Here is a 12,899-nt window from a genome sequence, read left to right as displayed (position 1 = left end):
AAGGATATTACAAAGGAGGCCAGGTGTGGTGGCTCACACCTGTAATCCCAGCACTTTGGGAGGCCGAGGTGGGTGGATCATTTGAGGTCAGGAGTTTGAGACCAGCCTGGCCAACATGGTGAAACCTTGTCTCTACTAACAATACAAAAAACACAGGTGCAAGACTGTAATTCCAACTACACGGGAGGCTGAGGCACAAGAATCGCTTGACCCCGGGAGGTGGGAGTTGCCGTGAGCTGAGATCACACCACTGCGCTCAAGCCTAGGTAACAGAGTGAGACCCTATCTCAGAAAAAAAAAAAAAAGAAAAAAGGATATTACAAAGGATACAGATGAAGAGATGCATAAGGAGAGGTATGAGGGAAGGGGCATGGAGCTTCCATGCACTACCTGGGGCACCAGCCTCCAGGAACCTCCACATGTTCAGCTGCTGGGAAGCTCCTAATTTATTTATTTATTTACTTTTGAGATGGAGTTTCTCTCTTGTTGCCCAAGCTGGAGTGCGATGGTGCAGTCTTGGCTCACCGCAACCTCCGCCTCCTGGGTTTAAGCAATTCTCCTGCCTCAGCCTCCAAAGTAGCTGGGGTTACAGGCGCCCTGCCACCATGCCCGGTTAATTTTTATATTTTAGTAGAGACGAGGTTTCATCAGCTAGGTTTGGCCAGGCTGGTCTCGAACTCCTGACCTCAGGTGATCTGCCCCTTGGCCTCCCAAAGTGCTGGGATTATAGGCATGAGCCACTGTGCCCAGCTTCTAATTTATTAATTACAATTGTGACAAGTGCTGCGAAAGAAAAATGGGATACCATGAAACTACTAAACAGAGATAGACTAGCTAGACTTGATTTCCTAAGTAGGAAAGAAGGGTAATGGGGTCATGAAGCCACCATGAGCACGCCTCGTTGAAGCTGAGGCCAACAGCCGTGGAGTGAAATGGAGAGAGGTGGGAGGTGACAGTGGGCAGGTGCCAGGAGAGCTTCACAGCTGAGAACTTGGATGAGGGCCAGTGTGGCAAGAGTTGAACAAGCAATAGGGAGAGAGCACAAGATGAAGCTGGAGGACACAGGACTTGCAGGCTCCCAGATTTTATTTTTAAGGAGAATGGGAAACCATTAAGAAGTATTAGCTCTCCCTCTCCCTCTCCCCCTCCCCCTCCCGCGCCCGCTCCCGCTCCCGCGCCCGCTCCCCTTTCTTCAGTCTCCCTCTCCTTCTTTTTTCGGTCTCCCTCTGTTGCCGAAGCTGGACTGTACTGCCGTGAACTCGGCTCGCTGCAACCTCCCTGCCTCGGGCTCCTGTGATTCTCCTGCCTCAGCCTGCCGAGTGCCTGGGATTGCAGGCGCGCGCCGCCACCCCTGAATGGCTTTTGTATTTTTGGTGGAGAGGGGGTTTGGCTGTGTTGACCGGGCTGGTCTCCAGCTCCTGGCCTCGGGTGATCTGCCCCCCTCGGCCTCCCGAGGTGCTGGGATTGCAGACGGAGTCTCGCTCACTCAGTGCTCAATGTTGCTCAGGCTGGAGTGCAGTGGCGTGATCTAGGCTGGATACAACCTCCACCTCCCAGCCGCCTGCCTTGGCCTCCTAAAGTGCTAAGATTACAGCCTCTGCCCCGCTGCCACCCTGAAGTGAGGAGCGTCTCTTCCTGGCCGCCCATCGTCTGGGATGTGAGAAGCCCCTCTGCCCGGCCGCCCCGTCTGGAAAGTGAGGAGCCCCTCTGCCCAACCGCCATCCCGTATAGGAAGTGAGGAGCGTCTCTGCCCGGCCACCCATCGTCTGGGATGTGAGGAGTGCCTCTGCCCGACCGCCCCGTCTGGGAAGTGAGGAGCGCCTCTGCCAGGTCGCCCCGTCTGGGAGGTGAGGAGCACCTCTGCCCGGCCGCCACCCCATCTGGGAGGAAGTGAGGAGCGCCTCTGCCCGGCCGCCCCGTCTGGGAGGTGAGGAGCACCTCTGCCCGGCCGCCACCCCATCTGGGAGGAAGTGAGGAGCGCCTCTACCCGGCCGCCCCGTCTGGGAAGTGAAGAGCGCCTCTGCCCAGCTGCCCCGGCTGGGAAGTGAGGAGCGCCTCTGCCTGGCCACCACCCCGTCTCGGAGGAAGTGAGGAGCACCTCTGGCCGGCCGCCCCATCTGGGAGATGAGGAGCACCTCTGCCCGGCCGCCCCGTCTGGGAGGTGAGGAGCGCCTCTGCCTGGCCGCCACCCCATCTGGGAGGAAGTGAGGAGCGCCTCTGTCCGGCTGCCCCATCTGGAAAGTGAGGAGCGCCTCTGCCCGGCCGCTCAGTCTGGGAGGAGAGGAGCACCTCTGCCCGGCCGCCACCCCGTCTGGGAAGTGAGGAGCGCCTCTGCCCGGCCACTCCGTCTGGGAGGTGAGGAGCGCCTCTGCCCAGCCACCACCCTGTCTGGGAGGAAGTGAAGAGCGCTTCTGCTTGGCCGCCCTGTCTGGGAAGTGAGGAGCACCTCTGCCTGGCCGTCACCCTGTCTGGGAGGAAGTGAGGAGAGCCTCTGCCCAGCTGCCCCATCTGGGAAGTGAGGAGCGCCTCTGCCTGGCCACCCTGTCTGGGAGGTGAGGAGCACCTCTGCCCGGCCGCCCCGTCTGGGAAGTGAGGAGCGCCTCTGCCCAGCCACCCCGTCTGGGAGGTGAGGAGCGCCTCTGCCCGGCCGCCCATCGTCTGGGAAGTGAGGAGCTCCTCTGCCCGGCCACCCCGTCTGGGAAGTGAGGAGCGCCTCTGCCTGGCCGTCACCCTGTCTGGGAGGAAGTGAGGAGAGCCTCTGCCCGGCTGCCCCATCTGGGAATTGAGGAGCGCCTCTGCCCGGCCGCCACCCCAGCTGGGAAGTGAGGAGCGCCTCTGCCTGGCCACCCCGTCTGGGAGGTGAGGAGCACCTCTGCCCGGCCGCCCCGTCTGGGAAGTGAGGAGCGCCTCTGCCCAGCCACCCCGTCTGGGAGGTGAGGAGCGCCTCTGCCTGGCCGCCCATCGTCTGGGAAGTGAGGAGAGCCTCTGCCCGGCCACCCCGTCTGGGAAGTGAGGAGCGCCTCTGCCTGGCCGCGCCGTCTGGGAGGTGAGGAGCGCCTCTGCCCGGCCGCCCATCGTCTGGGAAGTGAGGAGCGCCTCTGCCCGGCCACCCCGTCTGGGAGGAGAGGAGCGCCTCTGCCCGGCTGCCACCCCGGCTGGGAAGTGAGGAGCGCCTCTGCTCGGCCGCCCTGTCTGGGAGATGAGGAGCGCCTCTGTCCGGCCGCCCATCGTCTGGGAGGTGAGGAGCGCCTCTGCCCGGCCGCCCCATCTGGGAAGTGAGGAGGACCTCTGCCCGGCCGCCCCGTCTGGGAGGTGAGGAGCGCCTCTGCCTGGCTGCCACCCCGTCTGGGAGGAAGTGAGGAGCGCCTCTGCCCAGCCGCCCCGTCTGGGAGGTGAGGAGCATCTCTGCCTGGCTGCCACCCCATCTGGGAGGAAGTGAGGAGCGCCTCTGCCCGGCTGCCCCATCTGGGAAGTGAGGAGTGCCTCTGCCCGGCGGCCCCGTCTGGGAAATGAGGAGTGCCTCTGCCTGGCTCTCACCCCGTCTGGGAGGTGAGGAGCACCTCTGCCCGGCCGTCCATCGTCTGGGAGGTGAGGAGCGTCTCTGCCTGGCCGCCCCGTCTGGAAAGTGAGGAGCGCCTCTGCCCCGCCACCCCGTCTGGGAAGTGAGGAGCACCTCTGCCCGGCCGCCCCGTCTGGGAGGTGAGGAGCACCTCTACCCAGCCGCCCATCGTCTGGGATGTGAGGAGCGCCTCTGCCCAGCCGCCCTGGGATGTGAGGAGCGCCTCTGCCCGGCCGCCCCATCTGGGAAGTGAGGAGCACCTCTGCCCGGCCACCCTGTCTGGGAAGTGAGGAGCACCTCTGCCAGGCTGCCCTGTCTGGGAGGTATACCCAACAGCTCGGAAGAGACGGCGACCATCGGGAGTGGGCCATGAGGACGATGGCAGTTTTGTTGAGGGGAGGGGGGAAGTGTGGGGAAAGAAAGGAGAGATCAGATTGTTGCTGTGTCTGTGTAGAAAGAGGTGGGCATAGGAGACTCCATTTTGTTCTGACTAGGAGAAATTCTTCTGCCTTGGGATGCTGTTGATCTATGGCCTTTCCCCCAGCCCCGTGCTCTCTGAAACATGTGCTGTGTCAACTCAGGGTTAAATGGATTAAGGGTGGTGCAAGATGTGCTTTGTTAAACAGATGCTTGAAGGCAGCATGCTCTTTAAGAGTCATCACCACTCCCTAATCTCAAGTACCCAGGGGCACAAACACTGCAGAAGGCCGCAGGGACCTCTGCCTAGGAAAACCAGAGACCTTTGTTCATGTGTTTATCTCCTGACTTTCTCTCCACTATTATCCTATGACCCTGCCATATCCCCCTCTCCGAGAAACACCCAAGAATGATCAATAAATACTTAATAAAAAAAAAAAAAAAGAAGAGGTGTTAGCACAAGGCTGGGTGTGGTGGCTCACATCTGTAATCCCAGCACTTTGGGAGGCTGAGACAGGTGCGTCACTGAGGTCAGGTAATCCAGACAAGCCTGACCAATATGGTGAAACCCCGTCTCTACTAAAAATACAAAAATTAGCTGGGTGTGGTGGCATGCGCCTGTAGTCCCAGCTACTCAGGAGGGTGAGGCAGGAGAATCACTTGAACCTGGGAGGTGGAGGTTGCAGTGAGCCGAGATTGTGCCACTGCACTCCAGCCTGGGCAACAGAGTGAGACTCGGTCTCAAAAAAAAAAAAAAAGAAAAAAGAAAAAGAAAAGAAAAAGAAGTATTAGCAGAGGAGAGTGGTGCCCCAGCTTTCGTAGTAAATGTTTCACTCCTGATGTTCTGAGGATGAGACACTGAAAGGATACCCAAGAAGAAACCTAGAGCGACAATTCTGAGGCTGTCATTGTGATTCAGGCAAGTGGGCCGGGTGCAGTGGCTCACGCCTGTAATCCCACCACTTTGGGAGGCCAAGGTGAGAGGATCACTTAAGCCCAGGAATTTGAGACTGGCCCGGGCAGCACAATGAGAACCTGTCTCTACAAAAATACAAAAATTGGCCAGGAGTGGTGGCACACACCTATAGTCCCAGCTACTCAGGAGGCTGAGGTGAGAGGATCACTTGAGCCCGGGAGGTCGAGGCTGCGGTAATCCATGATTGTGCTGCTGTACTCTAGCCTGAGCAACAGAGCGAGGCCCTGAAAATAATAATAATAAATCAGGCAAGAGACAGTGGTATCTGAGACTAGGAATATGTTGAAATGGACACATGGCTCCATGCTATCTCCTGTTACAACGCTTCTCAAACTTGCCTGATGATAAGAATCTATGAAACATGTTAAAAATATTGGTTACCAGTACTCCGCTCTGGAGATTCAGTTTTAGTGGGTCCAGGATGGGACTGGGGATTTATACTTTCCACAAGCTTCCTGGGTGATTCTTGTTATTAGGCAAGTTTGTCTAGTGCTAACCTGCCATGTACACTGAGAAATACACTTTCCTTTTCCTTGCAAAATAAATCCATACTTTTAGAAATTGTGCTTTTCATGACCCTAACCAACCCAGGTTGCAAGTGTAAACTTTCAGTTCACATTATGCCTTCTCTATTTAGAACTAAAAACACTTCAGCTATCATATTTCCAATGTTCAGATCACCTAGATCCATGTTTTTTGAAATGTGTCCTTGAAATATGAATTTTTCAGAGTATTAATGGAGGTATGGCTGTCAAGATAGGCATGAAGCAGATACTTCATGTCTGCCAAAACTGTGTGGAGCAGCCAGAATGAAGAGTTACAGAATAAAGCAACTGTCTTTTTCTACATTCTATGAAAGTCCTGCAGAGCTGAATGGCACGTCCCCAGTTCACCGTAAGGATACAGTACTTCTCTGCCAAGTCGTTGAACTTGGGACTTTGTTACTCACCTCCCAAACTCTGCCAGTTGTTCCAAAAGAAAATATTGAGACCTTAAGTGGATAGTGTCCTTGGAAAATTCTTATGTATTATCCATTTGGAAGAAGGAAACTTTTTGCAGTAAACTCTCCTGTTATCTTTTCTGTCCGTTCACCCACAGAGAGGTAGCATAGCATAGTAGTTAAGAGAACGAGCATAAGAATCAGACTCCCAGTGTCCACATCCTGGCTCTTTTACTTTCTAACGGCAGAAATACTTAATCTCTATGTTCTTCAGTTTTCTCACCTGAAAAGGTAACAGTAATAGTGTATTAATTTATTAGGGCTGCCATAACAAAATGCTACAGGCTGGGGGGCTTAAACAACAGAAATGTATTGACTCACAGTTCTGAAGTCTAGAAGTTCAAGACCAAGATATTGGCAGGACTGGTTTCTTCTGAGACCTCTCCCCTTGGCTTATAGATGGCTGCTGTCTTTCAGTGTCTTCAAATGGTCTTTTTCTCTGTGTATATCTGTGTCTTAATCTTTTTTTCTTTTTCTTTTTTTTTTTTTTTTTTTTTTTGAGCTGGAATTTTTCTCTTGTTGCCCAGGCTGGAGTGCAATGGCACGATCTTGGCTCACTGCAACCTCCACCTCCTGGGTTCAAGCAATTCTCCTGCCTCAGCCTCCCGAGTAGCTGGGATTACAGGTGTGAGCCACCACACCTGGGCAATCTCTTTTTTCTTATAAGGACACTAGTCATAGGGGATTAGAACCCCTCACCAGTGACCTCATTTTACCTCATTAAAGTCTCTGTCCCCAGTAGAGTCATGTTCTGAGGTATTGGGGGTGGAGACTTCAACACAGAATTTTGGGAGGGACACTAGTCAGGCCATAACAAATGGTATCCATCCAACAGGGTTATCGCCAGAATTAAAAGACATACTGCATGTGCCTGACATATAGTAAGAGCCCAATAAATGCTGTCTATTGGATGGGCGCAGTGGCTCAGACCTGTAATCCCAGCACTTTGAGAGGCTGAGGCAGGCAGATTGCTTAAGAAGATCGCTTGAGCTCAAACGTTTGAGACCAACCTGGGCAACATGGTGAAACCCTGTCTCTACAAAAAAATACAAAAGTTAGTTGGGTGTGGTGGTGCGTACCAGTAGTCCCAGCTATTTGGGGGACTGAAATGGGAGGATTGCTTGAGCCCAGGCAGCAGAGGTTGCAGTGAGCTGAGATTGTCCCACTGTACTCCAGGCTGGGTGGCAGAACCTGGCTCTGTCTCAAAAAAGCAAAAGAAAAGAAAAGAAAAAAATAAATGCTGTCTATTGTTATCCACTCATTCATACTGAGCACCTGTTATGTGTGAGGTACTGTGCTTAAAGTGCTGGGGGTGCGGTGAAGAAAAAGCTTCTAACGTCTCTGCCCCTGGGGAGTTCATGTTCTAGTGGGGCAGGCAAAACAGGTAAACAAAAATGGACACAGTAAGAAGTGCTATGAGGAGACTAAAACATAGTAATAGGATAGAGCGGTAGTGTAACAGAGCAGAGAGGGGCATACTTTATATCTAAAGAACCAGATAGCAAATATTTTCAGCTTTGTAGGCCACAACTACTCAACTCTACTGTTCTAAAGCAAAAGCAATCATACACAATACATAAGCAAATGACCATGGCTATGTTCCAATAAAACTTTATTCATGGACACAAACTTAAATTTCTATTTCCTTTCTTTCTTTCTTTTTTTTTTTTTAAAGACAGAGTCTCTCGCCGTCACCCATGTTGGAGTGGAGGGGCACAATTTCATCTCACTGCAACCTCCACCTCTTGGGTTCAAACTATTCTCCTGCCTCAGCTTCCAGAGTATCTGGGAATACAGGCACATGGCACACTTGGCTAATTTTTTGTATTTTTAGTAGAGACAGGGTTTCACCAAGTTCGCCAGGCTGGTTTAGAACTCCTGACCTCCGGTCGTCCACCTGCCTTGGCCTCCCAAAGTGCTGGGATTACAGGTGTGAGCCACTACACCTGACCACAAATTTAAATTTCATATAATTTTCAAGCGTTATGAAATACTCTTCTTCTTTTGATTTGTTTTAATTATTTAAACATATTAAAACTGTTCTTAGCTCATGGGTCACACAAAAACAGGCAGTGGGCCTGATTTGGTCCCTAGGTCTTAGTTTGCCAACCTTTGCTCTAGGAAGTTGACCCTGGCAGAGATGAAAAACGTTACCCACTTAGATTCAGTGCTGAGGCTTGTGAACTAAACTGACAGAAGACAGACTGATGGAAGAAAAGACAAATTTTTATTCATGTGTGTATGTGGGAGCACAAAGAAAAGTGTGACTTAAAAGAACAGTTAGTGGCCAGGCACGGTGGCTCAAGCCTGTAATCCCAGCACTTTAGAGGACAAAGCAGGCAGATCTCTCGAGGCCAGGAGTTCGAGACCAGCCTGGCCAACATGGTGAAACCCCCGTCTCTACTAAAAATACAAAAAAATCAGCCAGGCATGGTGGCAGGCACCTGTAATCCCAGCTACTTGGGAGGCTGAGGCAGGAGAATCGCTTGAACCCAGGAGGCAGAGGTTGCAGTGAGCCGAGATCATGCCACTGCACTCCAGCCTGGGTAACAAGAGTGAAATTCCATCTCAAAAAAAAAAAAACAAACAAAAAAAGAAAAAAAAATGACATTTAGGAATAATAATGGGACATTTAGGAAGAATAAATGGGTCCTTAGGAAAATACTTGGGAGATAAGATAGCTTTGTGGCAATGTCTGCTTAGGTGATCTCTTATCCTGAAGCTGGCTTCTTGGCTCTGGTGACAAGAGTCAATCTTCCTTCTTTGTGAAACTCCTAGGGAGGGGACTGAAGATGATTGAGTTCCTTTGGGAGACTCTGCTTTTAGGTAGATAAGGGAGTTGAGAAAACAAGTCTCTCTGTCATCTGTTGATTCTCAAATGCCTTCAGCTCAAATTAACTTTTATTCCACAGTGGCATATTCTGCTCCACTTCACCACTGGAGATAAACTCACAAGAAATAAACTGAAGCCGTATTCTAGATCCCTGTCTCCATCTGGAGCACCATGAAGTACAAGTACCAGTCATCAGCTTCTTGAGTTTTGTATGTGGCTCCTAGGTTGGCTAGAGGTTTCAGTAAGAACTAAGATGAGCCTGGGGTATTTAAAATATAACCTTACTGCCCCCTCTCCAGAAGTCTTCCTCACCACACACAAACACAAGTCTGGAAGACTCCTCTGGACTTAATTTGGAAGGGAACTTCAGGATGAAGGGAGTAGAGAAAGACGTTTATACAATTTTAAAATTTAATTAATTTATTTAGAGAAAATAAAGATGGAATCTCACTATGTTGCCTGGGCTGGTCTCGAACTCCTGGGCTCAACTGATCCTCCCACCTCAGCCTCCCAAAGTGCTGGGATTAGAGGTGTGAGCCATTGTACCCAGCCAGTTTACACAATTTTGATGTGCCATTGATACACAGTAGAGGCACACATCCACACATATTGTTTTGTTTTGTTTGAGACACAGTCTCACTCTGTCACCCAGGCTGGAGTTCAGTGGTATGATCTCAGATCACTGCAACCTCCACCTCCTGGGTTCAAGCAATTCTCCTGCCTCAGCCTCCCAAGTAGCTGGGACTACAGGTGCACGCCACCACACCAGGCTAATTTTTGTATTTTTAGTAGAGATGGGGTTTCACCATGTTGGCCAGGCTGGTCTCAAACTCCTGACCCCAAGTTATCCACCCATCTTGACCTCCCAAGGTGCTGGGATTATAGGCGTGAGCCACTGCACCCAGCCCACACATATTGTTTGGGGTCAAATGGCTTCTTTGAAGTGGTTTTGAACTCCCAAAGATGGACGTCTGTTTTAACCTGTCAGCCTCCTTCTAATCTGAACTAGGAGCTGTGTGCACAATTATATGCACACATTGACAGCAGTGTAGACTTCTCAGGTGAAGTTTAGACATGTGAACTATACTGCTCATGCAAAGTTCTGTCTGGGGTCAAGGATGCCCTCTTTGGATACCGTGTGTCAGGTCAGAAAAGCACCACACCCAGCATTTGTCCCAGATGGTGTATGATTTTCAGAAAATACAAATCCGTGTGAAGGGTAGGGTAGATTAGGGCATGACAGGGTAACAGGAAAGAGTGAAAAATTTCAAATGTCCATGTTCCATCTTGAGTAATGTCTAATAAGCTGAATAATCTCTGTTCTTGGGAACATACAGTTCACCCACCCATTTTTACAGGGTTTTTACCAACAAGAAAATTAAAACTTGCCATTCAGACTCTTCTCATTGGACTATTGAATGGAATTCTTATTTTCCCAAGCTTGTGTGGGCTGTACCTCATCATTTCAGTCATGCACAAGTATGGTTTGTTTGGCCAAGCCTAGGTTGTTGAGAAATCTGTGACCTTCGGATCAGGACTCGCTTAATACAGTGAGCCAATCAATAAGGTCAGGACAAAAATTGAGCGACTGTCAACTTCTTTTTCTCTTTTCTTTTTCTTTTTTTTTTTTTTTTTTTGAGACAGAATCTTGCTCTGTCACCTAGGCTGGAGCTGGAGTGGCACAATCTCAGCTCACTGCAACCTGCACCTCCCAAGTTCAAGTGATTCTCTTGCCTCAGCCTCCTGAGTAGCTGGGACTACAGGCACATGCCACCACAGCTGGCTAATTTTTTGCATTTTTAGTAGAGATGGGGTTTCACCATGTTGGCCAGGCTGGTCTTGAACTCCTGATCTCAAGAGATCTGCCCACTTCTGCCTCCCAAAGTGCTGGGATTGCAGGTGTGAGCCACCACGCCTGGCCCAAGTGTCAACTTCTGGAGAGAAAAGGCACTACAGCATACATTCCTACCAAATAATTCTACATTTGAGAAGTACATGAGAAAATATAACCCAAAATACCTTGGGATTTGTTTTTTGATAAAGCTTTGTATAGTGTGGATGTCTGTCGACTTTCATCCATCCTTATTTTGATCCATTATGTGTCAGTTCTTTATTTAAAGACTGTCCTTGGTACTCAGTCAATATTATATATTCTATTATGAAAAAAGTTAAATAATGGGGAAATTATCTTTTATGTAACAGTGACTTGCTTTCCCATAAAAGATAAGGAATCTAGGAAGCCTTCTCCTAAATAAATGGTTAAAACATAAGTTAGCATTCTTGGAAAAGAGTGAAGAGAAAAGAAGAGGGTTCAGGACTCTACCCTTATAAAGACCAAATCATGATCTCATTCAAGCCCTACTTGTAATGCTTTGAGTCAGAGAGTTTCTTCTTTTTATGAGACAGGGTCTCACTGTGTCATCCAGGCTAGAGTGCAGTGGCACAATCTTAGCTCACTGCAGACTCTTCCTCCTAGGCTCAAGGGATCCTCCTACCTCAGCCTGCCGAGTAACTGGGATTACAGGTACACACCACCATCTCTGGCTCATTTTTTAATTTTTTGTACAGACAGAATTTCACCAGGTTGCCCAGGCTGGTCTCAAACTCCTGAGCTCAAGTGATGCACCTGCCTCAGCCTCCCAAAGTGTTGGGATTACAGCTGTGTAGCTCCCCACCAGCCACAGAGCTCAGTTTTCAATACAAAGAAATTTGGCCTCAGAAAGGTTAAGAAGCCCAGCTGTTTTATGGAAGAACCAGATCTAGAACCCAAGACTCTTAATCCAGAGTTTCCTAAGGCACTGGGAATATTAACAACAAGAATCCATAAAGTATGAAGGAAGCGTGACTACGACTTCACAGGTCAAGGTGGTTTGAGAGTAGATATACAGTTAGCAATATCTTTCAGGCACAGAACTAGACCAAGATTACATAACTGGGATTTCTTGCAAGTCTCCAAAGTGCTTCCTGCTCCTCATTTATAAAACATGGAATTCTTTTTTTTTTTTTTCTTTTTTTTGGGGGGAATGGAGTCTCACTCTGTTGCCCAGGCTGGAGTGCAGTGGCATGATCTTGACCCACTGCAACCTCTGCCTCCTGGGTTCAAGCAATTCTCCCTGCCTCAGCCTCCCAAGTAGCTGGGATTACAGGTGCCCACCACCATGCCCGGTTAATTTTTGTATTTTTTTAGTAGAGATGGGGTTTTGCTATGTTGGCCAGGCTGGTCTGGAACTCCAGACCTCAGGTGATTCACCCAGTTTGGACTCCCAAAGTGTTGGGATTACAGGCATGAGTCACGGTGCCTGGCCTAAAACCTGGAATTAACACACTGTTCCTCATAGGGCTCCATTTCTCTTTCTACCTTAGGAAATCCAATTCTACTCCTCCTGCAGTGCATGAATATATATTAATAACTTTTTTCAAGAGAAAGATCAGTTGCAAATATTTATCAAATGTGTTGATACATGCAAATTAGGCTTTCCCTGCTGCCCTTTCAAAACACAGAGAGAATAAAATGACCTATCCTTAACCCAATGACTAAGTGTTTGTGTGAACTTGAATAAACCTTCACCTTTCCTGTGCCTCACGGTTCTTATCTACAGAGCAGAGAAGTTAAACCAGATGACTTCTAGTTAAAATAATGTATGATTTAATGATACAGTTAATTAAGATTCTATTGGGAGGCCGAGGCGGGGGGATCACGAGGTCAGGAGATCGAGACTATCCTGGCTAACACGGTGAAACCCCATCTCTACTAAAAATACAAAAATTAGCCGGGCGTAGTGACGGGCGCCTGTAGTCCCAGCTACTCGGGAGGCTGAGGCAGGAAAATGGCGTGAACCCGGAAGGCGGAGCTTGCAGTGAGCCGAGATTGCGCCACTGCACTCCAGCCTGGGCGACAGAGCCAGACTCCGTCTCAAAAAAAAAAAGTTTCTACCTGTGCACATATTTAGCTTCAGATATGATCAGTGTGAGAAGACCATCTTGAAGGAAGTCAAGAAATCTAAGAATGAGTCCCGTTTTCAGCATCAAGTAGATGTGTAATCATTAGAACAGGGAATAACCTCACTTTCCCCGTTTATTAAATGGGGTAACACTTGTGGTCATCTCTCAGGGT

The sequence above is a fragment of the Pongo abelii genome, chromosome 3 (genome assembly GCF_028885655.2).
Source record: "Pongo abelii isolate AG06213 chromosome 3, NHGRI_mPonAbe1-v2.0_pri, whole genome shotgun sequence".
Lineage (NCBI taxonomy): Eukaryota > Metazoa > Chordata > Mammalia > Primates > Hominidae > Pongo > Pongo abelii.
This window is presented reverse-complemented; position numbering follows the sequence as displayed.